This window comes from Ambystoma mexicanum, unplaced genomic scaffold, assembly GCF_040938575.1.
Source record: "Ambystoma mexicanum isolate Mex_15411 unplaced genomic scaffold, UKY_AmexF1_1 Mex_scaf38, whole genome shotgun sequence".
NCBI lineage: Eukaryota > Metazoa > Chordata > Amphibia > Caudata > Ambystomatidae > Ambystoma > Ambystoma mexicanum.
This window is the reverse complement of record NW_027182453.1, coordinates 1,691,175-1,719,081: the sequence shown is the minus strand read 5'-3', so window position 1 is coordinate 1,719,081 and position 27,907 is coordinate 1,691,175. Positions and strand designations below refer to the sequence as shown.

The following is a 27,907-nucleotide window of genomic DNA, read 5'->3' as shown; positions in this document are numbered from 1 at the left end:
TACATCTTATTCCAGGGTCGCTGCCATATGGGTTGCAAGAGATGCTGGTAATGAAATTCTCACCCTATCATGGATCCGCAGGATTATGCTGAGCGGATTCCCCTGGAGTAGGGCGAGTAGAATCTCCACAGTAGATCAACGGCAATCATGTGTGTAATCACTAAATGGCATCAATTTGTGGATATTGGCAGTGATTGGGCAACATCTCCATTGGTTCCTAGGGATGTGATGGTAACAGCACACAGGTGCGCACTGAGATTCAACCTAAGGTGCATAGATCAGAAACCACAAAAAGGGGTCTTGTTATGGTAGCTTGGTAACAGACCTATTTACACCCACTCCCTAACAGTAAAACCGAGTGTGTACCACCTCATGAAAACGACACTGTGGTATTTTGAACAGGGAAAGAGAAGTGGATCCTTCTGGCCAATTCAATTTAGTACCTGGCAATGGGACATTTATGTGAACAATTAAGAAGGCAAATGGGATGATATTGTGGAGTCTTTCATACACTTTATTCTTTTGGTCTCTGACACAAACTCCAAACCATCCCTCATCTCCAGAAAAACAAGCTTATCTAGGTTTAAATTCAATGGTTGAATGTAGTGGCAGCCCGGCCTGTGCTGTTCTCACCATGGGAAGAGATTGTTGCTTTCCCTTTAAATCACAATCCCAGTCTCCTCGATGGTGCTGTTGGTTACATTATTCATGTTTTGGCCAATACACAAGTCATCAGTTATTACACAGTGGACTGGTGAAGCTGGCGTCCGATTGGTGGCAAACTCCTGCCTTTATCATTTGTGTGTAGAAATTGGGAGTTTCCGTGTGATAATGTAGTCATTTCTGAATAAATATATTGTTAGAACATATACATGTTCTTGATAATATGCATTTAAAATGTTTGTTCACCCAGGCTGGTTTTTTCCCCCTAGTGTTTTGGATGCAAAACATTTCTAAATAAAAACACATTATTCCTGCTGCATGTTACATGTTCCACTAAATGTTCCCATTGAAGCACAACTTCTTTGCCACCTGTTGGAGCGCCTTTCCCCAATAGATGGCACTTCAAAGTCAAATAAATTACTATGTGAGGAGTTACTACTGAGTAGTTTTATGTGTGCTGCCTGTGATTGTGAACATGTTGAAACTAATAATGTGTGTCTCCTTTTATCTTAATAGGTGAAATGCCCCAGAAATGCACCAGTGATTTTGATTCTCTGGACTATCGCAGGGAAAAGCTTCATTGTTAGAATATGCACTTTCCAAGCATGTTAGAAGAGTGAACGTTTGGGGTCCAGTTGCCTTTTCAGAGTATTCAGGAACTGGGATTGCAAAGTCTGTTGATACACGATGGCTTCAATCCATGCAACCACTTTGTGGTAGCATCCAGTAACCAAGTGTGTTGATTCTGTATATCCTGGGGGAGTGAGGGATATCTAGCACGACCATGACAATGTGTTATGTGCATTAAGAAAAGCATTTCTCATTTGTGCTCTGAATTTGGGAAAAGGTTAATTGAAAAGGCTCCACTTAAGTCAAGGCACCTGAAAAAATAAACTGGCAAGACACTTTACACGTGCACAAAATGTGGGAACAATTGCCATTTCAAGAACATACATATTGCCCACATGAGGACATAGGCGAAAAACCTTATCAGCGCACTGACTATGAGAATAGTGTCCATTTGCATGATACACTTATCAGCCACCACCAAATGAATAAAGGTGACAAACCTTATGAGTGCACTGAGTGTGGGAAAGGGTTTGCTACAAAGCGAGTGTTTACTGTCCACCAGAGAACACATACAGGTGAGAAGCCTTATGAGTGCAGTGAATGTGGGAAAGGGTTTGCTTGGAAGGGAAAGCTTACTATCCACCAGAGAACACATACAGGTGAGAAGCCTTATGAGTGCAGTGAATGTAGGAAAGGGTTTGCTACAAAAGGAGGACTTACTCTCCACCAGAGAAAACATACAGGTGAGAAACCACATGAGTGCACTGAGTGTGGGAATGGGTTTGCTACAACGGGAGAGCTTACTAGCCACCTGAGGACACATACAGGTGGGAAACCGTATGTGTGCACTGAATGTGGGAAAGGGTTTGTTCAGAAGCAACAGCTTATTAGTCACCAGAGAACACATACGGGTGAGAAAGCTTATAGGTGCGCTGAATGTGGGAAAAGGTTTGCCTCAAAGGGAGAGATTACTGTCCACCAGAGAACACATACAGGTGAGAAACCTTATGAGTGCACTGAATGTGGGAAAGGGTTTGCTACAAAGGGAGAGCTTACTAACCACCAGAGAACACATACAGGTGAGAAACCTTATGAGTGCACTGAATGTGGGAATGGGTTTGCTACAAAGAGAGGGCTTACTAGCCACCACAGAACACATACAGGTGAGAAACCTTATGAGTGCACTGAATGTGGGAAAGGGTTTGCTTGGAAGGCAAAGCTTACTATCCACCAGAGAATACATACAGGTGATATACCTTATGAGTGCACTGAATGTGGGAAAGGGTTTGCTACAAAGAGAGAGCTTATTATCCACCAGAGAACACATACAGGTGAGAAACCTTATGAGTGCACTGAATGTGGGAAAGGGTTTGCTCAGAAAGGACGTCTTACTATCCACAAGAGAACACATACGGGTGAGAAACCTTATGAGTGCCCTGAATGTGGGAAAGGGTTTGCTCAGAAGGAACATCTTACTATCCACCAGAGAACACATACATCGGAGAAACCTTATGAGTGCACCGTATGTGGGAATGGGTTTGCTTCAAAGGGACGTCTTACTATCCACAAGAGAACACATACAGGTGAAAAACCTTACAAGTGCATTGAATGTGGAAAAGGGTTTGCTCAGAAGGGACGTCTTACTATCCACAAGAGAACACATACGGGTGTGAAACCTTATGAGTGCACTGAATGTGGGAATTGGTTTGCTCAGAAGGGAGATCTTACTAGCCACCAGAGAACACATACAGGTGAGAAACCTTATGAGTGTATTGAATGTGGGAAAGGGTTTGCTCGGAAGGGACATCTTATTAAACACCATAGAACACATACAGGTGAGAAACCTTATGAGTGCCCTGAATGTGGGAATCGGTTTGCAACAAAGGAAGTTCTTAATACCCACCAGAGTACACATACAGGTGAGAAACCTTATGAGTGCATTGAATGTGGGAAAGGGTTTGCTAGAAAGGAAGTTCTTACTATCCACCAGAGAACACATACAGGTGAGAAACCTTATGAGTGCATTGAATGTGGGAAAAAGTTTTCGTATAAGGTAAATCTTGTTGACCACCAGAAAACACATACGGGAGAGAAACCTTATTGGTGCACTGAATGTGGAAAATGCTTCAGTCGGAACAGTCACCTTATTAGGCACCAGACAAAACATGCATGCCTTGGTCCATTTCAGTTTAGTGAATGTGGCGAATACTTCAGTACACAGGATGTTCTTATCTGCCATGAGACAGGACATGGAGGTGGAGACATCTCTTCTGCAACTGAAGCTGCTTCTGATAGAAGGAGATGCTTCTACAATGCTACTGAGTTTGGTATAGCTGTCTAATACTGCGAAGAACCTGCCTCCACAGTGGTTCTCGGTTTCCTTTGGCACACAAATGATGACTGATTATGATTGTTGAATCACTGCTGTTTGAAATGCATCCCTTCTAGAATATTCAGAAGGGAGACTGTACCTTCTGTATTAAGGTAACCATCCTATGGAACACTTTGCCTAAGGACCTCATGCAAATTGATGGGCACCAACGTTTTGGAAAAGCTTAAAGAGTCAGTGGTTGAATCAATAACTATAGACTCTCATAGGATATATGAGGTGGCCTTTGGGACCCCGGCAGCTAGGAAGGGCTCTGATCTTAAGTGGAGGTCTCCCCCTATCTCTTGGTTCAGCTAAGGTCTAGCGCCCTCCACATGCAACAGGGAGGCTCCCATCTACTGAAATGGAACCCAGAGGGCATCTTGTCTTTTTCAGTACTGATAGTATGCTCTTGCTACATAGATTCTAAAAGTGGATTTGGAGGGACTCAGAGTGCATTTCCCTTCCCAACTGCATCGCACAGCTCTATCAACGTACATCTCTTACAACTTACTCCCAGGTTCTGTAACACAACCGCTGCAGTTCCTGTTGCATCTCATGCACATATATAGGGATAGAGAAGGTTTTCACAAAACAGAAAGGCTTCCGGGAGAGAGGCATTATATGCATTACATAACAGTGTTCTCAATAAGCATTTCACTGTACCAACGTCTTAGAGTCAAGAATGTAAAAAGGAAGTATTTATTTACACATATTCAAACTCCCTCATGCTCCCTATTTATGGAATGCCCACCTGCTGTTAGAACCCATTAACCTTTAGGTGAGTAAGTGCCATAGAGAAATATTAAGGCAACTCTTAATGCCAACCCTACAGATAAGCGATGTATTAACCATTTACTCCCCAAGAATTGGCAAACACTCCCTTAAACAAAGTAGCCAAATTCCCTACTGTAACTTTGGAAACAATGGACAAATTGGTGCCAACCTTCCTGCTTTCTCCCACTCGGGTTCATGAATATGTTCATCCCAGTGATGCCAGCCAGGCAGTACCAGTGGATGGTGGTTTACAGGGATTTCTGCTTGATATGTAGAGAAGCTATAAAGTAATGTTTATTTTATTTTACATGAATTGCTAGTCATAAAGAAGTGTGAATTAAAAAGTTGCAATTTCTTTCTACTTAAAAAGAACAAATGACTTGCCTATCTGTAATGTTTTTTCTGATGGATATACCTGCCATAGATTCCTCATCTATGATATCCATAACCTCATGCAGGTGTTTTCCAGAAACTCTTCTGCCGATAGGGGGTGCTGCACAAGCTCTATATCGGTCCAACCCTTTTCACACCTCGCACCAAAATGATGTCTGGGCCAGTATAAGTAGCGTTGCTGTGCCCCAGACCTCAGTTCCACCCTCCTTCCCTAGCACTCTTGATGCTGAGGGACTGTAGAACTGATGGTGTACTAGCTTCCCAGAAGAGGGGCAGGTAGGAAGTGCAATGAGGAATCCGTGGCAGGAACATCCATCAGAAGGAGCATTACTGAAAGGAAAGTCATTTTTTCTACTAATGGATTCCTTCCTGCCATGGATTCCTCATCTATGATGGACTCCCAAAGCAGTACGTAATCTGGAGGAGGGAGAAAAGCAAGCACACCCCCTAAACCACAAAACCCAGAATTACTGCCCTATCAAAACGGGCATCCTGACCCGCAAGGGAATCCAAGCAGTAATGCTTAGCGAGCGTGTGCAGAGATGCCCATGTTGCTGCCTGGCAAATGTCCAGGACAGGCGAACCCCCTCTCTGCAGGGCAGAGGTGGCAGCCCCTCCTGGTAGAATGTGCCCAGATACCCTTACCCCACATCCTTCACACCCAGATCATAGCATTCTGAGATGCAGAGAATGATCCACCTGGACAGGGTCTGTTTGGTCACAGCCCTGCCAGCACGAGCACCAGCGTACCTAACAGAAATCTGGTCATCCTTCCTAGCCTCTCGAGTTTGAGAGACATAGAAATTAAGGACCTGTATTGGGTCCAATCAATGAAATCTTTAATCTGCATTGGAAGGGTGAGGTGGAGGGAAGAACACAGGAAGATGGATCTGAGAGATGGAAATCCGAGTTCCTTTTTGGCAGAAAAGAGGGTCTCGCTCCCAGTCACCTTCTCCTTGGGAAGTAACAAATGCAGAAGTGAAACGACACATGGAGCTCACTCACTCCTCTCGCAGATGTGATGGCAACCTGAAAAACCACCCATAAGGGTGACCAATCTAACAAGAATTAAAGGTCCTAAATGGAGCTCACATAAGAAAAGTTGAAAATAAATGCAAATCCCACACTGCAACTATAGACTGGCAGGGAGGTAACTGGTTACACCAACCCCACAAAAACTGCATAACAATGTTGATTGTAAAAAACAAGCCCTTTTCTAGGGACCTCTTGAACTCAGAAATAGTGGGAAGGTAACCTTCCAAGTGTCAATCTGCAGGCTTGCTTGGGCCAAGGAAAGTATAAAATCCAACACATGAGGCAGAGGACAGGATAAAGGATCCAGGACCCTCTATGGCATCAAAGTGAAAATGTATGCTGCCTGCAGGCATAAATAGATTTTTAGCCAGTCCAGGGCGATCAGGATCAGTGTGGTTTTGAACAGACTGGATCTCCTGAGGGCCAGCGGGATGACTGGGATCGGTGGGCACTCCATAAAGGGGGTCAAAAGTCCACTCGATGGTCAATGCGCCCCCCGATAGCTCCCTACTGAGAAAATTCCCTGCAGTGGAACTGCCTTCTGGTTGAAACTGGACGCAAAGAGGTCCACTTCATGAGTCACCCCCGTAAAGAGAGATCTCCACCAGAACTTCTTGACAGAGCTCCCATTTGTGGTAGGCCGAGGTCTGGCTGCTCAATGCATCTGCTGTGATGTTCTCCCGTGTGGCCTGATGACCCGCTGTCGGGGACACCTAGTTCTCCAGAACTACATTCTCTTTGCTTCTCTGCCCTCTGGAGCATGCTCTGCCGCACCGACTACAGCCGACCATAGGCCAAAGGAGAACTTCACCATGGCACAAGATGCATTCTTGGCTTTCACCACTAGGCTGCCTGACACGAACACTTCCTTGCCCCATTAGTCCAGCCTTTTGCTTTACCTGTCCGGTGTAAGGGAGGGAAAAGGTAGAGGTTTTCAGGCTCACTGTAGTGGCCAGTACCACCATGCTTTCAGGTAAGATGTTGGCGGGTCAGAAAGTGCAGGACAGTGCTTCCATCCTAGATCTGTGTCCATTGGGGTCGACGGAGGCAGGTTTCTCCCACGCTTTCAACACTGGTTCCTCTACCACCACGTTGAAGGGCAGCAGTGCCTCTTTGGTGCATCGTCCAGAATTTCGCAGAGTTTGTATTGCACTCTGGACCTGGGCGGCACAGAGGAACCCAGGGTATCGCCCACCTTTGCCATCAGGCACTAAAAAGCAGCTTGAGTTTTACCTGGTGTTGGTGCCGGTAGAATGTCCAACTACAGGGAATTGTCCAGACCGCTTGCCCCTGGCAGGTTAACTGCCAGGTCCAGCATGTCGCCACTCTCATAAAACTCCTCGGGAAGTGTCTGCTCTCTAGAATCCATGGGCTCCAAACCCATGGGATCTCGTTGTAAATGTCATACTTTTTCGACATGAAAGTGTCGATGGGAAGTGGGACATATTCCTACAGAGACCATGGTGCAGTGTCATTGAGGCATCAATGCTCTGAAAAAAGGAACTGAGGTCATGGGGCGTGGCTCCACTACTTATACTGGCCTCAATGTTGTTACTGGTGCAAAACGCAATGAGGCTTTGAACGGACCCGACACAGAGCTGGCCGAACCCCCTGACTGCATACATTTTTCTAGAGAACTGTTGTGCTAGGATATGGATATCATAGATTAAGAATCTGTGGAAGGAAGGAATCCATTAGAAATGCGTCTACTGGGAATTATATTTCTACACCCCCATACAGTAATTTTACTTTCAACATCAACTCATAGAGATTCTGGAGACCTCATGTATAATAAAAATGGAGAAGTATATATAAACTTGGCACAACACATGTGCAAAGACTGTTTTGCAACAGTGAAAACATGGAGAGTGGTAGTCATAAAACTGCAATCTACAATATTACTCCAGAAGTCAGTTTCCAAGAAATGCATGCCTCACCAGGAGTGCCATCCTCGCTGAATGCTGCAGTGTTTCCACTTTATGTTGCATGTTCTACAGCACTACCGTTTCCTTTTCTCCTCAGGATCCCCTCTAATGTATTACACTATTTCCTATCTCTATTGGAGCATTTAGGATTAGTAGATGGTTCCCTAGCCTGGGATCGACAGGTGGAGGTGCAATTGCACAAGGGAGGGTGCATGCCCACTATTAAAGCACTATATTATAAGAAATTAGTTTGATGTGAAGGGCCCAGAGAAGATGTCAAGTGTTTGTTAAATTATACAGACTTTAGAAAAGTGACGTTTTGTGAATAGTCGAACGAGCAAGTGAAATAGAAATATCCTCTGTGGTGTGAGACGATAAACGTCGTGCACATCTGGAAATGAAAAGGCGCCTTTCTGTCTGAAATGAGAGTTGTGGGTGTAATGATATCACAGCTGTTCTGTAAATTCCAAGAAGGAATAGTGGAATCAATGTTTATAAAATAAAGCTGGTCTTGGATAAACTGACATGTCTAATGTAAAAGTCTCTCACCGGGATTCATACACTGAGTGAAATGCTGATGAAATGAATATTGAGCTTCAGCCATTATGTCACTTTGTTAACATTAAAAATACATTGTTAGTAACTCCATTTGTGTTAAATCTTTTCCCCTGACATTTAGTGTAAACTGTGTCCTGGAACAATTAATTTGTTTTAATTAGTGGGGTGAGCACCTCTATTCCAGTTTTATGCTGGAATTAATGTTATTGTCCACTTTTTAAACTTCCTTGTCCATGGAGGAGGTGTGGGTAGAGACAGAGGAGGTGGGGCAGGAGGGATGGGAAAGAGGTGAACCTGGAGGGAGCTTGTCATGACCGAGGAGGTTTGGGTAAAGAGAAAGAAGTAGTAATGAGTTCAGTAGATGGGTGGGAAAGGGGTGAACATGGTGGGAGGTATTAGTGACAGAGGAGGTGGGGTAAAGAGAAGGAGGTTCTGGTGTTCTAATCTGCAAAGAGTTCCCTCCCATACTTTAACTCTCAGCTAAATGAGATATGGCATTAAAGAAAAAATGGAGGAAATTAAGATGTGTTCACAAATCAATGGATTGATACAAAATTGAGTAATCGATCCAGTGAATTAAACCCACCTTCTACATTTCCTGTCTTTGTATAAATATTGGCTAGCATGAACCTGTCACTTTCCTTATGACAAAAGCGATGGATGAACTTTCTTTTCCATAGGATTGTAATAACTGAGGTTCAGAAATTATACTGGGACAAATGTTAGATAGGATTTGGCTGAAGACTTTTGTTTTAACACCAACTAAGTTGGGAAAAGGCCTCGCTGTCCCTGCACTAGTGGAGTTTTCCCTCCTAAACTCAGAACTAATGATCTGTCTGTGTCAGAAGTCCAAAACCAAACCATCCTGTGTCCAAAGTACTATTCTGACCCTTGCACTCAAAACAAATGAATTCTAAGGTGAAAATGAAAATGTGTTTGGCCTTGAGTGTTTTATAAATGTTCAAAAGAAAGGAAAATGTTTAACTCCCACACAAAAGAAGTATTTCAAGTATGGACATCCTTGCTCCAGAAGGTTCTTCCCTTCCCTGGATTCTTCATCACTTTTTTGGGTTATAGATATAGCTTTTACGCCCTGCCGCTGGTGCGGACGTGGCACTTATGGCCCACCAACCCGAGCTTTTTAGGCCCAAACAATGGGCCATTAAACCAGGGTACGGATACCATTTTTTTGTTTTTGTTTTTGCCTGACGCGAGATGCACTCTGCGTGAGCGCATCTCCTGAAAGAGAAAATAAAAAATGTCAGCCGGCCTTAAAATCGAAGATAGATTAGGTACATTTTTGGATGACGGCGGCCATTGAAAATATGTTCAAAATGGCAATGAGGGCATAATCTCGCCCGGGAAAGGTGGATTCTGATTGGTCAGACAGTCTTTCCCAGGTGCGAAGAACAGTTCTTGGCATTTCCTTGGGTCAACAACAGAGGTTCTCTTCAAACTGGTTGTCTTCCTTTTTATGTGGGATTCGGATACCTGGTGTACTCTCCTGCCAGGGCTTTTCATATGTGAACTCCTGCCCACTCTCCCACCTTTTGATGGTTCCGCTTTTTAGCCTCCTTGGCTAATATCATTGGTTTCTTATTTATGGTCTCCTTGTCTCTGATATGCTTGCAGCATGCATTGACAAACTTGAAAGTCTCTTCTCTTAGAAAACTGCCTCTTCAATCTTTCTCAGGTTTTAGAAACTGTTCCTTTTCTCTCTTTCTTGTTTTTGCTATCAGTAAAGCTTGGAGCGGCTGCCAATACACCCCATTTTTATCTGTCCCTTTATGGACGCACCAGTACTTGATGCCATCTCATTTCTTCTAAGGTCCGCTGTTGATGGTGGTCTGCTGCTTTCTGCTTGCAACCGCAACCGTTTCTCGACTGTTCTCATGCTTCCTGGGGCTTCTGCTGGGCTTGTCTGCTTCGCATGGGATTCTGTAGAGCAAAGCGATGTGCTCCGACGCCAGCAAGTGCCCAGTAGCCCTCCCCTGGCTTTTGGCATTTTTTGCTGTGTTTCATCCACTTCCAGCAGCCTTCTCCCTTCAGGTTCCTCTGAGCAGGTTAGCTTCACCAACTTCCTTCCAGACCTCACTTTGCACGGAGATGAGCAACTCTCTCCTGCCAGCAGCCTGCTTGCATTTCTTGCTTCAGTGATTTAAATGTCCCGGACTAAGAAAATCCTGAAGGTGTCTCACCTGCTAGTCCCTGAGTATCTGTCTTCCACAGCCATTGCTATTGGAACCAGTTCCTGGGGGTGGACCAGTGAGGGAGGATCACCTGTATGGGTGGGGGGTCTTCAGGGAGTGGAAGTGGGTCACTGAGGGTGAGATGCAGTATCCCCTTATTATGACACCTTTTCCCCATCCTACCCCGTAGGATATGTAGAAGCTCTACCCTGCCCCCTCATCCAACACTAACACTTTCAAACCCTGTGAAAGAAAACGGACTAACACCAGAGCCGTTTACCTGACTTGTCCCAACACTAGGGTCAGACAATTGCTAATAACAACACACACCTGATTCCCCTTTCCCTTCCCCACTGGGATAAAAGGCAGAGCATACTTGAGCAAGGTCGAACGCAGCCATTCCGGGACAGCAGTTAGAACTGAGGAGAAAGGCTTACAGATCTGACAAGCAGGAGGGAATTACCCTTGCACTTTTCAACACAGATCGGCGAAGCCTCCGCGAAAGGAAATTTAAGACTGGGAATCACAGCTGGTGAGTGGTGTCTGATGTCAGTCCTAGGTGGAAACCTCCTGCACTGATTGCCACAGCGGGGAGAAGTGGTTGCCATCGTGGTACCGTCCTTGACTCCAGCGGGTAAGGAACTGCCAACGAGTTCAGCACAGCCGGTGAATCAGAAGAAGCTGATAGTAGACAGACTGTGTTCTGAAGATAATAGACATGTCTTTTGTGGGTCCAATTGGTACCAGCAATACGGTGGTCCGGTGCCACGTGGGTGCTCAATCGAAATACTCAAGCTGGTACCCCTCTCCTAAAAGAAAGAGAACGTATTGAACTAAGAACTTTTTGCTTATTGAAACTACAGCGACCAGGTGGCCTAGGGGAGGCCAGCATGAAGTGTCAAAGTGGTCATACGAGGGACAAGCCAAATCCCTCGTACAGTCAAAAGTCTTTGACGCGTTTTGAAAACTAAGTGATCTGTTATAATTGGCAAACGTGAACCCGACTTAGGGATGCATGCAAATTGGGGTAAATAGTAATATACCTGTGAACATTGTGATGACAAGCATCAACCCGACTGAGAGATGTGCACAGTGAGTTGATGGTCTGAGCCCTATATAGGGAGGCTAATGTTGAGGACAGGTTTTGAAGCTTGTGTGAGAGGCATCAAAGGGTGAAAAATAATCGTCCCACATGAAGATTAGCAGAAGGAACTTTTGTGTCTAACTATCAGACCATCTGAAGCAAGAGACTTTGCATGAGCGAGACTTGGGTACAGAAGGCCCTGATATTATGGAAATGAATTGTAAGCTTGTGCCGGAGAAACCCTAAAGGCGGAGAAAAACTGGCATTTCAGTAAGTAGGTACCAATATAGGCTTGGGCACTGCCCTGCAAGCTGTGGTGCAACAGTCAAAAAGGAAGGTGGCAACAGTGCAAAAGGCATCAGAAAGCCGAGGGATGGTGGGAGTGGTGAGGAGCTTTGAAGCATGGCTGAGTGCTGTTTCACTGTGGAATTCAAATGGGATTCGGGTGTTAATGTGTTAAGGTGCTGTAAGTCCATGCATCACAATTTATGACGATGCAGCTGAGCACCTTGTGCTCATGAAATCTGAAATAGTTGAGAAGTGAGACATGACGTGTTGAGCAGAGTTTATGGCATCAGCTGTTATTTACCCTTCCACACACCCCGACCCCCCAAACTAGACCCCCATAAGAAGTATTGACAGAGTAGAACAGCAGGCAACCTATTTTAGGTTAGGAAGATTGCACTGAACCGGAAGATGTTGAACATGTGATAGCAATAGGTGCATGGCAGGGGTGTCGGCACCTTAACCGATCCTGGTTGACAATGGATTGAAGGAAGCATGGGAAGTGTCAGTAGACTAAAGGACGAGTGCTGTTCCTTTAATAGATTAAAGGAAAAATAGATTACTGCTCCAGTTCACTCGTAGGTATTGATAAAACTAGCCAGGATAAACTCTAGGTATGTCAGAATGGAGCTGTCAGAGTAGTGACGGGGCTCAAACGCAGGGACCATCTCACATCGGCCAGATGCTCTCAACACTGGCTACCGATTGAAGCAAGGATCCGTTTCCGAATCCTAACCATTGTTCAGAGGTGTAGATCGGGTAAGATGCATGGATATCTACAACGACTGGTCACAAGATCCTATGACAGCTTTTTAAGATCTAATAATCAGAATCTTCTCACCACTCCCAAATGCTGTACTGTTAACACAGCCTTCTCTGCAATTGCTCCAAAAGTATGGAATAATCTTCCTCCAGAGCTGAGATCCCTGGAATGCACTGAAACGTTTATAAAGAAACTGAAAACTCATCTGTTCACATAGGCAGCCTTTTTCGCCAGCTGAATATAGGATTCCCCAGGGCCTACTTGTTTTTATGTTGTATATGTCTTGTCGCGCCCTCAAGCCCCAGGGTCCATGGAGGCGCATAATAAATCTCTTAAAGTAAAAGTAAAGAAGAAACAGCATGACAAGAGCAAAACACACAAGATGTAGCGCAAGTGTAATGCAATGCCACAGATGATACTCCCAGAAGACTAACAGCATACTCCTCTCACCCCAGCAGGCACAGCCTCTGACAGCGGTGCGCCTGGCAATCAATGTGCATCTCAGCATGTGCTAGAGGAAGGCCTCACTGCCAGCACCACTGCCGGATGCCACCAGCATACCACATGTGGTCAGTGGCACCACCGTGCCGCCTGTGCCCTCCACACCACCACGGGTACACTAGCCACCAGGCCATTGTGGAAGATACAGCATGGAGGATGACCACCACACCACCTACCCAATCCAGTCTTTCAGCCTGGCAACACTGCACAGCCCCCTCCTCCACCCATGCCCAGCATCCACGACATGGATGCACGACTATGTGCAATGGAAGACAGGCATGGGGCAATGATTACTCCTGCCCAGCAGCAGCTCACTGAGTTGCGTGAGTGCATCCAGGTCAACAGCCGCAGGAGTGCACAGGCACAAGGCTGTACCACCACTGCCCTAATCATCCTGCCCCAAAGGATCCATGAGGCAAATGAGGGGATTTCAGCTTTGTCTGAGTCCCTCCCTGGAAGTTACTCTTGCACACTTGCAGGCCCACAAGTTTGACCCTCCATTGACAACCACTCACATCGGCTTTCATCGACATCTGGGCCAGCCAAGAACCATGTGCCCAAGAGGCAGCGCAAATGACACTTGGCCGAACACTCAAATTCATATTGTGCCTATGGGGTGTTTGGGGCGGGTGTGTGGGTGAACCTCCGATTTCCTTGCTCAAAATTGACCCACCTCATAAGAAGCAAGTGCACATTTGTCCGTAAAGCAAGCTTATCGTAAAAATGGCTGGGAGGGGCTAGATGACGCTGTAGTCAAACTAACCCGATTCTCTGTGAACCACACAAAGGTTGCACATTATATACATTTTGCAACATTAACACACTCTCACATATTTTATTACAAAGTCATCCCTCCAAACCTGACTGTTCAAACCTATACAAAGAAATCTAATCCCCCGGCAAGTTCCCGTATTCCCATATGATACATTCAACTCTTTTCAATACATATTTGCATGAACTCCTGTTAAAAGCACACCCCTTTTTGGGATCTTTCTGTAGTCAGCAGGGACATCATTACATATTTACATATTCACGCACAGCAAATCTAATTTATTACAAGTTTCATCTGGTTGGGGCCCTCTAACTTCGGTCGTAAAGCACACGGCTTGACATGGACACTTCTAAAATATGAGACGGGCAGAGAAAAACCTGTTCCCTTTGAACTGTTGGTAGCCATCTTATCTGCCCAGACTTGCTGGCTTCCCTAGGATCTCCTATTTCACACTAATCTATTATGACTACCGTTTCAGTACGCATGGCCTCTGGCCACATCCTAGTAATTTCTGAGAACCTGATTGCCACCCATAAACCATTGACCAACTCTGCCCTCAAGCACCACTTGCACCGGGTTTATTACCTGGCCTCAAGACGACCCTACTAGGTGGCCTGACTTCCAATGTCACTGAACGATAAGATATGATATGGCATTAATAATGCGCCTATACACAAGTGTGTCAAGGCGCGATGAGGCAAGGGAGGGGAACAAAGGGAAGAAAGAGACAACAATCCTACTAGGCTAGGTGACATTGAGATTATGCAAGTGCAGGGGAGGGGGAAAGGGAAAAGTGTGGGTGGGAAGGGTAGGGGGCAGTGCAGTGCATAGGATAACAGTAAAAAATAAATACAATAAATAAAAGTGCGGCCAGCTGGTGACAAGTGCAAGTGCAGACATCAGGGGCAAGTGTGGGGCTGTAAGGATACAGAAACAGTCCCAGAGAGCAAGAGTTGCCTGGGGGGGCAGTGCAGGTGTGCAACTGTCAGCGAGGGGACATGGGCCCGAGTTCAGAGGGTAGCCAGGTAACCAGTGCAATTTCAGAATCAGCCGGGAGATCAACAGGGGAGAGGAGGAGAGAAAGCAGAAGCACAGAGGAAGGTCTTGAGGTGCTTCCAGATCCAGAGATGGTTCTCCTCAAGTTTCAAAGAGGCTATTCCAGATGGAGGCCCCAACAAAAGAAAGAGATCGACCACCAACTTGCTGCTTCGAGAAGCGACTGACCATGAGGGAGTTGAAGGCGGATGAGCGAAGAGCTCGAGATGGAAGATATTTAGGAAGATCGAGTTGACGGTATTGAGGCCTCAGGCCCCAGAAAGCCTCGTGGACAATCCAGAGGATCTTGAACTTTATCCTCGCCGCCACTGGGAGCCAGTGCAGGGATTTCAGTCCTGAAGAGTATAACAAACTCCAATGTACTCAGGAAGATTACATCTCCTCTCCACAATAGCACCAAGTCATTAACCCTTGCATCGCTGCAAGTGACCATTGTTCTCACAAATGCCTGAATGCAGTTTGCCCCCTCTCCCCAACCTTCGTACTCTATCAACTAGCATCCCAGGTCACACAGAGTTTATCTCGCCACTACAGGTTTCTGTGGCCTACACCAAATCCAATTATGGGGCAGTATACAGATTCATGCATTCCCTATGTGCCCTTTTTCCCCCAACGGTCCCAAACTCTTCGCATATGAAGTTCCGTGCTTCTGATCTTTTAGGTTTTGCATTGCACGCCACACAATTACATTATGTTGACATTGTCTCAGTAGACTTGTCATTATGTTGCTATGTGCGGGTGATTCTAAAATGTATCAAGTATACACAAAATAACACTAATAGTAGCACTCCTTTAATTCCCATTTAATACACTAGATATGTGCCGCTAACATCGTGTCTACCCCAGTCGTCAATATGGCATGCACATCGCAAACCCTTCTTCCCTATTGAAACCTTTATCAACCACCCCAACATTTTCCCCTTTAGTTAATTCATTAACCAACACAACACACCAATCGCTTGCACTTCTAAAACATCTTCTTGGGGGAAACAAGACCCTACAAACATCTCTCATACTAGTCCCCCTATGGACATACTTCTCCACTGACCAAACCCAGAACATCCCCTCCACTCTACCAGTTCCATAATCTACACGCTGCTCATGCCAATTTGGTGGAGGACATAAGGCTGCTCCTGGAGTCCCAACCAACCCTGGATCCATCTCTGACTCTGAGTACCCATGTGATATGAATTGGCAGTGGTCCTAGCCTTCCTCCTATCCTTGGACAGGCAGCTGCTGTTGGCATTTTACAGAACAGCATTGTAAGAGCATCTAACAGGTATAAAAGATAATCAATAAAATTTCAAAAACTGGCATGAGGATCTTTACAGCTATGCTCATCCATAAAGGCATCCAAGCGAAAAGAGAGTCCAACGAAGGGCAATGTGTGATTTCCGCTTCCTTCTGCATGACCCCCCCTTAGATGCTGTAATGCAGCGATTGTCTATGTCAGTCCTATTTTCTGAATCGTTGGGAGACATGAAGGTGCAGCATGTGCTACCAATATCTGGCACACCCCCCCCCCTCCATAGCTGTGAGGAGGTCGTAGGTGTACCTGTTTAAAAGAGCCAAGAGCCATGAGCCTCAGGGCACACAGTTCTTCTTTTATTGCACTGAAGCTTATTCCAAAGAATTTACAAACCGTAAAAGCTTGTAGCGGGTCACCTAAAGCCACTTTATATTTGCAATTGCTTGAACACCAAGAAAAGAACAGCTCAGTTCTGCTGAATAGTCGCCTCTTAGATGATACTGCTCTGGAATGTCCATCAGAGCTTCTGTAGATGCTGGGGGATATGTAATTTGATCTCTTGTTTTAGTCAAGAATTTCACTCCTCCACATTCAGGTAAAGTCAACAAAGTGTCCATGTCTGGTGATGCAAGAAGCACAGGGGACAAAACAGGCACAGACGTAGCATTAGTGGTTGGGTGGGCAAGTGACAGATGTTCGGAGGGAACAATAAGGACATGCACGTGTAATGTAGCGAGACTGCTCACCCCTTACCAGGCTGGAGGTAATTGTTGATATGCAAACTGTACACAAGGCCAAAACACATCAAGGAGTGCTGATGTACCTCGAGCTAGATCAGTGATGCAAAGCGTGTGGCTGCAATTCCCATTTTTAAAAAAGATGTTTTTATTGTGCATTAGTCACATGCAAGGACTTTTTACACATTCTTAAAACAAAACCAAGCATAAAACAAAAGATAAAACCTAGACAATTGTCCTGTATAGCAAATGAAATCAAATCCAACTAAATAGGTACACAAAGAAGTTCAAGTTCCAACTTTCAATCACCCAGATATTTTGATCAAATTCTGTTCATTAAGGAATTTGAGTAAAGCAATAGATAATGGAATTTTTTCCCAGATGATATCCTGTACCAAAAAGCTTGGGTAATAAGCCATGTTGGGTCATGGACAAATAATGCAAAGTATTTTACTCTCAGGGGGTAGGCGGCAGAGCAGGATATTGACAAATGTCGAGAATCCTGTAACAATCCCTCAGAGCAGCGAGTGCATTCTGCAGCAGAAGGATCTATTTTTTGCCAAATACATTGCATTTTGTTGGTCTTAATCGGATTGAGTTGAAAACGTAATATTTCGACTCGCTAAACTGGATTTGGAAAGCGTCTGATGTACGGGAGGACATATTTACTAGGTTTTTCACAGGGTGTGTATTTTTTAGTGAACTTCAGAATGTTGATTAGTGCTCTATTATGAATCCAATCAGCACGCAGCAAGGCGTGCCTCACCTTATCCGGATTTTCTGACAGTGTCATGGTTACAATCGCAGTTGTGAAGAATCATTTTGGCATCATTGCGTAAGGTTATCCAATAAGAATTCTGATGTGTGAAAAGTTCCCCATGAATATCTGCATACAGAGAGCAGTCTCTGCGAATTAAGATGAGTCTATAAAGAGCGAGAACCTTCCAATGGTAATATGATTGCAGCGAATGAAGACCCAACTCATATCTTAATTTTGCAATTGGTAAAGACATCGGTAGCAATAAAGAGTTCTTCCATATACGGCCTTCTAGCCGATCCCAATTGATTTGATTGGCACAGGGATTACATTCCATGCCGTTTAACATCGTGGGGAGCATCTTGCCATTGTAGAATCTAATAAGAGGCATTAAAGAAAATCTACAGAAAGAATGAAATAATGTCTTCATCTGACAAGTGAATTGGAAAACCTTACTCTCAGGTTCGATAGTGAGGTCCAGCACAGAATGATTAGCTCAAATCTTAAATCCCAAATACTTAATGTGCTTCTCCATCGATATTGTCTGGTTAATTGATGACCAGGGTAACTTGGGTGTCTTCTTCCGAGCTTTGTCAAACACAAGTATGGCAGATTTGTTTGGATTAACACCAAGCTCGTTTTTAGTTGCTTACTCCTCGAGTGCATTAAGAAGATGTTGCAGCCATACAGGAGCATTATCAATGAGGGCAATATCATCGGCATATGCCATGAAATGGATTTTCCATTTGACTATGATTGGGAACACAAAGGTGAAGTTTTGTAGAAAAGAAGCCAGATCAGATAGGTATAGATTGAAAAGAAGAGCAGCCAAAAGACAGCCTTGCCTTACCCCTATTGCTATGGGGATAGAGGAAGATAAATCGACCCATTTTGATTTAGTCAGATCTTAATTGTGGTGTTCTCATGAAGGGCGCTTATGATTTGCAATAGGTCCTTAGGAATGTCCCAAGATCGTGATTTTTGCCCAAATTTTGACCTATTGACCAGATCAAAGGCTTTCAATAAATCAGTGCGATGTATGTTGGTTGTGCATTTTTCTTTTGGCACTGAGCCTTTAAGGTATTAGTTATTGCACCATTAAGCAGTGTGGAGAGGCCTTTGAGAAAACCGACTTGGTGTTTAGACAATATTCAGGCAATTGGTCGCTAGTTTGCAGGAACTGTTCTAAGGCCTTCTTATAGATAGGGATAATTATAGCTTGTTTCCAAGAAGTCAGGAATTGCTGGGTCTCAACTATCTGTCTAAAAAGATGACTAAGTATGACTGCCCAAATGGTTGGATGGCTCGAAAGATGACATTTGTGAGTCCATTGGGACGCGCAGTGCGGGATTCAGATGAATGAATAATTATGCTCCTTATGTCTTCTTCTACAATCTTTAAGGACCACAGTGTTTTATGCACATGGGTGATTTCAGAGGAGGAATCTGTTTGTGTGATACGTGAAATACGTCTTCCACGTATATGAAGAAATTATTGTTGTTTGGCATGAACGTTGGGGCTCATTTTTAGTATTAATCAGAGCCCAGAAATGTCTTGCATGCATGGGCAAAAGAGAAGTTAACATATGTTGCCCATCTTTGATATTACGTAATATTCTGTGGCCACGTGACCAATGTTTGTAGTAGTTAGAACACTTAGACTGCTCAGAAAAGTACAATAATTTTATCATGCTGTGCAATTTTTAGGTCACACAGATTCTTTTCCAACCTTTTTTCATATGGATCATTTCATCAAATGAAGCCAGAGAATAAAAAATACTATCAGCCTACCAGTCCCATGGTTGGGGCAGTGATAAAGAAGGGGTGTGAGCACTCTGACTCTCAACCTACTCATCCCAGTGGAAAGAACACAATCCAAGAGAGTGGTCAGCATTTCAAACCTCAGGCCACTCATCCTAGTGGAAATATCAGAGTGGTCAACACTCTGGCACTCAGCCTACTCATCCTAGTGGAGAGATCTGGGTGGTCAACACTCTGGGATTCAGCCTACTCGTCCCAATGGAAAGAACAAGTTCCAAGAGAGTGGTCAGCGCTCTGGGACTCAGCCCACATGTCCTAGTGGAAAGATCAGAGTGGTCAATGGGTGGGCAACACTCTGGGACTCAGCCTACTCGTCCCAGTAGAAAGAACAACTTCCAAGAGAGTGGTCAGAGCTCTGGGACTCTGCATACTCGTTCCAGTGAAAGGGTTGAAATTCAGAAAGCCATAAAGACTCTGCGACTCACCCTACTCGTCCCAGTAGAAAGTCTGATAACTGAGAGAGTGATAAATGGTTGGGGAATCAGTCTATTCATCACACTAATAAGAAAGAAAGCCAAGAAAGACATAGGTGTTGGGAATTAAAATAAGAAGAGAAGGAGAGAAAAAGAGAACCCCTTTTATCTACCGTAATAGTCCCAAGCAGAAAAAAAGTGGAGAAAAGAAAATCTAAATGAAATCGGGTCTTCTGTTGTGAACTCAAGAACCAAAAGAATAAAGAGAAGAACGATTCAATATCTGTAAGGACATTGGATACAGAGAGGTTTTCAGAGACACAGTGAAAAGATTGCAAGAAGGATTACAAATACTAAAACCTGGAGGAGAAGAGGTTCATCAACAGACTTAGAAGGGAGCCAACGTTGTGGGGAAATCCCCTAAAGGAACTAAACCGACTGGCTCTAATGATAGCAGAAAATGATCTCAAGATTCTAAACTGAGCCTGGGGAAGCCTGTCCAGGAGAAGCGAGTCATTCTCCAGCACTTTATTTTATTCTATCTTAGTGGTAGGGTCAGGATAGATTAGTTTTCTTGGATGGAGGACAGACTATTTATTTGGTCTTTCACTAGACGACAAGCACACTAGTGAATTTTGGTTAGTTCGGGAAACCCATAGATTTGGTTAGTTAGGGAAACCCATAGATTAGGGATAGGTTTTGAATAAACCCTTGGTATGGATCAAGCATACTAGTCTGCCTCCTTCTTCTGACCTACCACACAAGGCAAGCTCAGCCCTATCAAGGCAACCTTAGCCCTATCAAGACAAGCCCAACCATATTATGGCAGTCTATCCCTATCAAGGCAGTCCCAGCCCAATCAAGGTGAGCCAAGCTCATTCAAGGTGTGTCCACTGCTATTAAGCCAAGCCCAGCATTATCCAGGTGAGCCTAGCATTACTAAGGTAAGCCCAGCCATATCAAGGCAAGCCTAGCCATATAAAGGCGAGCCCAGCCCTGTCAAGGTAGGCCCAGCCATATCAAGGCAAGCCTAGCCATATAAAGTTGAGCCCATCCCTATTAAGGCAAGGTCTGCTCTATTATGGCATGTCAAGTCATATCAAGGCAAGGCCAACCCTATCAATCTCAGCCAAGCCCTATCTAGGTGAGTCGTCCCCTATTAAGTCAAGCCAATCCGTACATCCCTTCCACAAAAGCACAGCCCTATCAAGGGAAGCCCAGCCCTATAAATGGCAGCTCAGACCTATGAAAGCAAGCCCGATCTTATTTATGCAATCCAAGCTCATCCCTTTCAATAGAAGCACAGCCCAATCAGGGCAAGCCCATCCCTCCATCCCTAACAATGCAAGCCCAGCCCCAGTAAGTCAAGCTGAGTCCTATTAAGTCAAGCTTGGTTCTATTAAGTCATGCTCAGCCCTATCAATGAAATCCCAGCCTTATCAAGGCATGTTCAGCCTTACCAAGGCAAGCTTAGCCCTATTAAGGCAAGCTCAGCCCTATAAGGCAAGTCCAGCCCTAACAAGGCACAACCAGTCCTATTAAGTCAAGGGCAGCCCTATTAAGGGAAGTTTAGGCCAGTTAATGCAAGCTAAGACAAATTAAGGCATGCCCAACCCTACCAAGGCAAGCCTTGGCCTACCAATGGCACCTATTTTCCATCCAAAAGTATTTTTTGTGTCCTCCACAAGTGGAAAATGCCGGCCCTTCTTGAAATCTTCAGCACGTCACGTATTCAGCAATTGTGGAAGTTCTTGACGGAGAAGTAAAGTAACTGAAATAATTGATCACATATTGACTGGTCAATTCCTTGGCATTCTCTGTTTCTCTTAAAGATGAAAGGCATTTTCAGGGAAAATAATGAATGTGTTTCCTATCCCAGGAGCGCACAGTATTTAAAAATTCTCTGGGCCAGAGATGGACCCCACTGGAACCATCCCAGTCCACCTGTTCTGGTGAGGGTTCTGGTGAGGCAGAGATGGACCCACTGGAACCATCCCAGTCCACCTGTTCTGGTGAGGCAGAGAAGGACCCACTGGAACCATCCCAGTCCACTTGTTCTGATGAGGCACTGATGGACCCACTGGAACCATCCCAGTCCAACTGTTCTGGTGAGGCAGAGGTGAGGCAGAGATGGACCCACTGGAACCATCCCAGTCCACCTGTTCTGGTGAGGCAGAGAAGGACCCACTGGAACCATCCCAGTCCACTTGTTCTGGTGAGGCAGAGATGGACCCACTGGACCCATCCCAGTCCGCCTGTTCTGGTGAGGCAGAGATGGACCCACTGGACCCATCCCAGTCCGCCTGTTCTGGTGAGGCAGAGATGGACCCACTGGAACCATCCCAGTCCGCCTGTTCTGGTGAGGCAGAGATGGACCCACTGGAACCAACCCAGTCCGCCTGTTCTGGTGAGGCAGAGATGGACCCACTGGACCCATCCCAGTCCGCCTGTTCTGGTGAGGCAGAGATGGACCCACTGGAACCATCCCAGTCCGCCTGTTCTGGTGAGGCACTGATGGACCCACTGGAACCATCCCAGTCCGCCTGTTCTGGTGAGGCACTGATGGACCCACTGGAACCATCCCAGTCCGCCTGTTCTGGTGAGGCAGAGATGGACCCACTGGAACCATCCCAGTCCGCCTGTTCTGGTGAGGCAGAGATGGACCCACTGGAACCATCCCAGTCCGCCTGTTCTGGTGAGGCAGAGATGGACCCCACTGGAACCATCCCAGTCCACCTGTTCTGCTGAGGCACTGATGGACCCACTGGAACCATCCCAGTCCACCTGTTCTTGTGAAGCACTGATGGACCCACTGGAACCATCCCAATCCACCTGTTCTGGTGAGGCAGAGATGGACCCACTGGAACCATCCCAGTCCACCTGTCTGGTGAGGCACTGATGGACCCACTGGAACCATCCCAGTCAGCCTGTTCTGGTGAGGCACTGATGGACCCACTGGAACCATCCCAGTCCACCTGTCCTGGTGAGGCACAGATCAACCTGCAAATAACAAGGATCTTAATTCAGGGGATGGGTCACGATCTCAAATAAGGCAACGTACACTGGAGGGGAGTTCTGGTGCCCTTACGGGCTTTCATATAAAACACGCCACTTCCCATCTTTCCTTCCCCATGTGAGTATGTCCGTTTTGTAAGAGGATTCAATTCAACACTACAGCTAAGTCAATGCCTAGTCTGGGATACTGAATGGAAACCCTTATTGATATTTCTTTATGTCCAGTTCATGCGTTCTGGATGACTACCCCTATATAACACCCCTCCCTGGGAATCCCCCTGACCCCACTGAGCCAAGAAGTAGTTCTGTTTTGCAAGTTAAAAGGTTTATTTGAGAATTTAAACAATATAGATATATATCACACTTTATAATAAATTAATAATTGGATATCACACTCAATATGAGCAGTAATCAATAATGGATAGTCTGGCACTAGCACACTTGTGAATAGGAACAGAAGAATAAGGTGGTAGGGAATGCTTTATATAAGTTCAGATGGATGTAATGTTGAATGAAAAATGCAATACAGAAAATACTCATTATGATTTCAACAAAACAATGTAATCACTTTTCTCTGGAAATCCCCTCCCCCCTTTATGCAATGCAAGGAAATGGAAGGAAGGCACACAGTTCTCAGAAATGCAATCAAATGTAATCCCGTTCACCCGAGCAAGCTTAGACTACAGAAGTTGGAAACACAGGCCCCAAATGCTTTTATATGTGCTGGCAATGAAGTGAAAAATATGCTAAAATGCTTTTAATTCCCTCTAGAGGTTCAGGGTGAGTGGTATCAAGTTAATATTAGTCCAGGCTCACTTTAGCAAGGATCTAGGAGTAACTAGCAGGTTAAACGAATTTTTGGCAACTGAAAGCAAGAAAACTGCTGTTTTCACACGTTGAGAAATGTTCAAATCGCGGCAAATTCGCGAGTGCGTTTTTCGCGATTACAGAGGAACTACAAGGACTAGCACTATCGTTTTGGGGTCCTAGGACAGCCTAGGATCTCAGCTTCCAGATGAAAGTTACTGCAAGTCTCTAGGACAAACGGTTACAGAGATATGAGCGATTAAATAAAGGTAGTTTTTCGGATTTGGAATGTTAAAATTCAAAGTGACAAGTGCAGCTTGCAACTAGAAAATGACAGGTGACAGCTTTACAAATGACAGGTGACAGTTAGGAGGCAGTTCTACTTAGATTAAAATAGCTTGAATTATATTATTTTAACTAAGAGATTGGTTCTGCACAGTCTGCTAGGTACTCACACTATATTCTTGAATTAAATGGGCCTCGCCACGGATCTGGTCAGGTTTTAGACTGGACTCTGGTCTGGTCTCTGCACTTCACAGTGATCTGGGTCACCCCTCTGGTTCTGCTAACAGTGGTCTGGGTCAGCTCTGCTCCGCCTCTGGTTCTGGATATTGATAGATTTGAAGTCTGGATCTCTGGATGTGGATAGATTGAAGTCTCTATGTTGGCTCTCTGAAGGTTGATGGAGGTAAAGTATGGATTTTCCCGGCAGAGTGTCCCGCAGCAAATGGATTTGAATGTCCCTATCTGTCTTGTCTGTCTGCTTTTATGTATTTTGAAAGTGGGTGTGTGTGCAGCATCACTAAGCTCTACCCCTCTCCACTTGTCATTGGCCACTTCATCCTCTTCCACTTGATTGGGGAATGAAATGAAGTGTCATCATGATGAGGTCTGTTTATGATACAGAGAACCCACCCCTGTCAACTTACACACAATCTATATTTTGACCCAAAAGACATATTTGCACAGGTACACATTTGTTTAAAATTACATGCACCCATCATGCATTACAGGAGGTATACCATGTCCAAATCTGCTCTTCCTGGGAGCTTGCATTCAGAAATGGCGACATTTGCACTTTTTAACTGGTTTCGCAATATCGGACATTACCCCAAATTTACACACATGTGCGCAAGGAGTATGGACATTAATTGATGAAGTGTCAGATTTTTAACATGCATACATTTTAAGTAATACCCTCTTAACTGCTAGTTTGCCCCCAGATCATGCCACCGGTTCTAAAAACCTCTTAAAATGTGGGCATAAAAATCACAAGAATTCTGGTATCATTTAAATAATTAAGACAAGTCCGTACTATGAGTTATTCATCTTTTTCTAAAACCATATTCTGGCTACAAGGGTGTGGTTTCCCCCCAGCACAAAGTTGCATTTCTGGTTTTTCCAGTTCTGCCAAGCCAGCTTGCTCTCACAGGCAGTGCTCCTCCCCTTTACTTCCAGGAGGAAGCCACTTTTTACGGTCCCCATAATAAAACATTTGCCTGAGTCAGGACAGGGCTTTGTTCAATTTCCTGCAGAGCCCAGGTAATTCAATCAGAGAAGTGTCATATCCCTTTTGGTGGGAGCAGCAAAAGGCAGATAGGCCTGGGAACACAGCTGTTGTGCAAGTCTCAACTCCTGTCGGGGGTAGCTGGTGGGCAGAATTCAGTTCCTTAAGCCAGGCCCCAGCTAATGTCACTTTTGTTCCCCAGTTTAAGTCAAGACAATTTTTTACATATGCAGCTAGGATGCAGATTCTAAGTTTAAAACTATGACATTTAAACAATTGCAACCTATGTGACACTCAAAAGTAGGTCACTCATTCCTTTTAAACATTTAGGTTTTTAGTGTCTTTCAGTCCAAATTTACTTAAACTGCTGAAATCCACAGCTCAGCCAGTCTTGTTATAAACCTTCAAGTCACTTCAGAATATAACTTTAGATTGTATCCACCTCTCAGTAAGTCTTTCTTTGGCTTGCCTTGGGTTAATTTATTCAGTTTTAAACAAAATCTGGTGGTTTTAAAACGCCAGATTTCTGATAGTGGTGAGTACTGGTACTGCACCCCTTTTTGGGATTTAAGAAAATGAATTCCCCACAATTCTAGGTTGCTTTTGGCAATCAGCATTGCCATTCCCAATGGTTTCAGACTACTGTGTGGGTAGTCCAATGGTGGTTTTAGGCAGTGCCCTTCTGTGCCCATAACATCGGCAAAAATGAGTGGCAGCCTATTCTTCATGCATTTCCCTGTGCATTTTCTGGGAAGCTCTGGCCATCATGATGTTTTCCATGTCAGTACTGCACAGTTTTGAGGTAGGGCTTGGATGCATGGATAAAAACATCCCACAGTTTCATTTAACCATTCAACTCGCTAGAAGATAGCATGTGAATCAGCCCTCCAACATATGAATTTTGACCAGGTTCCTATTTATACATACCCTGGTCCTCACACGTCCATGCCAACCCTTCCATTAGCCCCTTGCCAACATTTCATGCATTTCCCCTCAAACCTGGCAGCTGCAGACTACCATCACTTACATTTAAATCCCAGTCTTCTTATCAGTCTATATCAGTCAGTCACATAACGTAACAGCTCAATAGTGCGCAGTACCTTCTTGCGGCAGCATCCGTGCTGCGGTGCCTCTGAGGTTTATCTCCAACCCCCGCTGTGGGACTATCACGGGGCACTTGTCTGCACTTCCTGGGCTTTGGGACCCCTGTGCCCACATAGTACTTTGGGAGCCCTGAGTCCCAAATAGGCCTCTGGAGCCCTGATTTCCTCCATAGTGGTGGTTGTGTTGCTTCAATGGCTTTGAAAGCCCCTCAGTCTGCTTCCCTCTGTGTTGGTGGCTTTAGACTGTTGCTTCCAGGGCTATGAAAGCCCCTCATTCTGCCTTCCACCGTGGTGGTGGTGTTTGTTCCAGGGCTTTGAAAGCCCCTCATTCTTCTCCCCTCCGTGGTGGTGGTGGTGGTGTTTCTTCTAGGGCTTTGAAAGCCCCTCATTCTACTTTCCTCCATGGTGGTGGTTTCAAACTGTTGTTTCCAGGGGTTTGAAAGCCCCTCATTCTGCGTCCCTCTGTGGTGGTGGTTTTAAAACTGAAGGGGCTTGAGGTGCCCCTTCCTTCCTGTGGTGGCACCCTGCCACTTAATGCTGGCAGGGACGTTGCTTTCAGGCTCCTGGCACCCAAGCACGAGCCGTCGGGAGGAAACCATGTTGCCATTTTTTCACTCGGGCCACACAGCACACGTGGCCCAGGGCTTTCACCTTCTCTGGTGTGCCTGGATTGGCCACCGTGTAGACCATTCCCCTCAGGCCACGCTGCGGGTCAGTTCACAGGGACCCGAGGCGCCAGACTGGGGCATTATCTTCACCCAGGCCGCACCGCACACGCGGCCCAGGGCTTTCCCCTTCTGTGCGCTGGCCTGGCCAGCAGTCCAGCTCTACCCCTTCAGGAGGCCCAGGGGTAAGGGTGCTCAAGGCTTTGATCCCCCAGGGAGTACAGCTCTTTGCTTTCTTTCTGTCCTTTTTACATTCGCCTTTGGTTTCTCTGCCTTTCAACTGTCACCTTCAAACGGTTCTTCCCTCTTCAAGAAATTCTAGTCCATGTCTCTGTCTGTTGGCACGGGAGGCCTGCCCATTGTCCCTCAGCTTCAAGGTTCCATGTGTCTCCCCTGGTGGGGAATGTGGTACAGTCAGGTAAATTCATGTTACGCACATACACGTTTAATAAAAGCTTTAAAACTCCTTCTTGTGGCTTGTCTTTTCTTATATATTTATTTATGTATTTTTCCATAACCCCCTATCTGTAAGGGCCCCATTTGGGCCAGGGGTTACATTTATCTCATTTTTGCATTATTTTTAAATCCTTTTAAAGGAACACAAAATGAAAATGTAATTTGTCAAATTACATACATAGACACTGTTTAATACACTGCAGCACTCGTGCTCCATGTCAGGGGTGGGCCGCTCATCCAGCCCTGGTTTTATTTGCATTCTAATTTTCAGGTTATCTGTACATGTTCTCCTCACTGCTTACTCCATGAGCCACCTGGGAATGTTTACAAGTGGGGTCTGTTTCCCCTCTTGAATGGATCTTCTGATGACGCCCAAAATCCCACCTCAGAGACTTTTCTAATGTTCATACAAGTCACAGCTTGGAGAGGAACTTGTCTT

General features: G+C 45.2%; 1 pseudogene; it reads left to right on the top strand.

Moving 5' to 3' along the window:
- LOC138559115 (zinc finger protein 585A-like) overlaps positions 1 to 27,907 on the top strand; it is a 540,244-nt pseudogene that overhangs the window by 27,964 nt on the left and 484,373 nt on the right.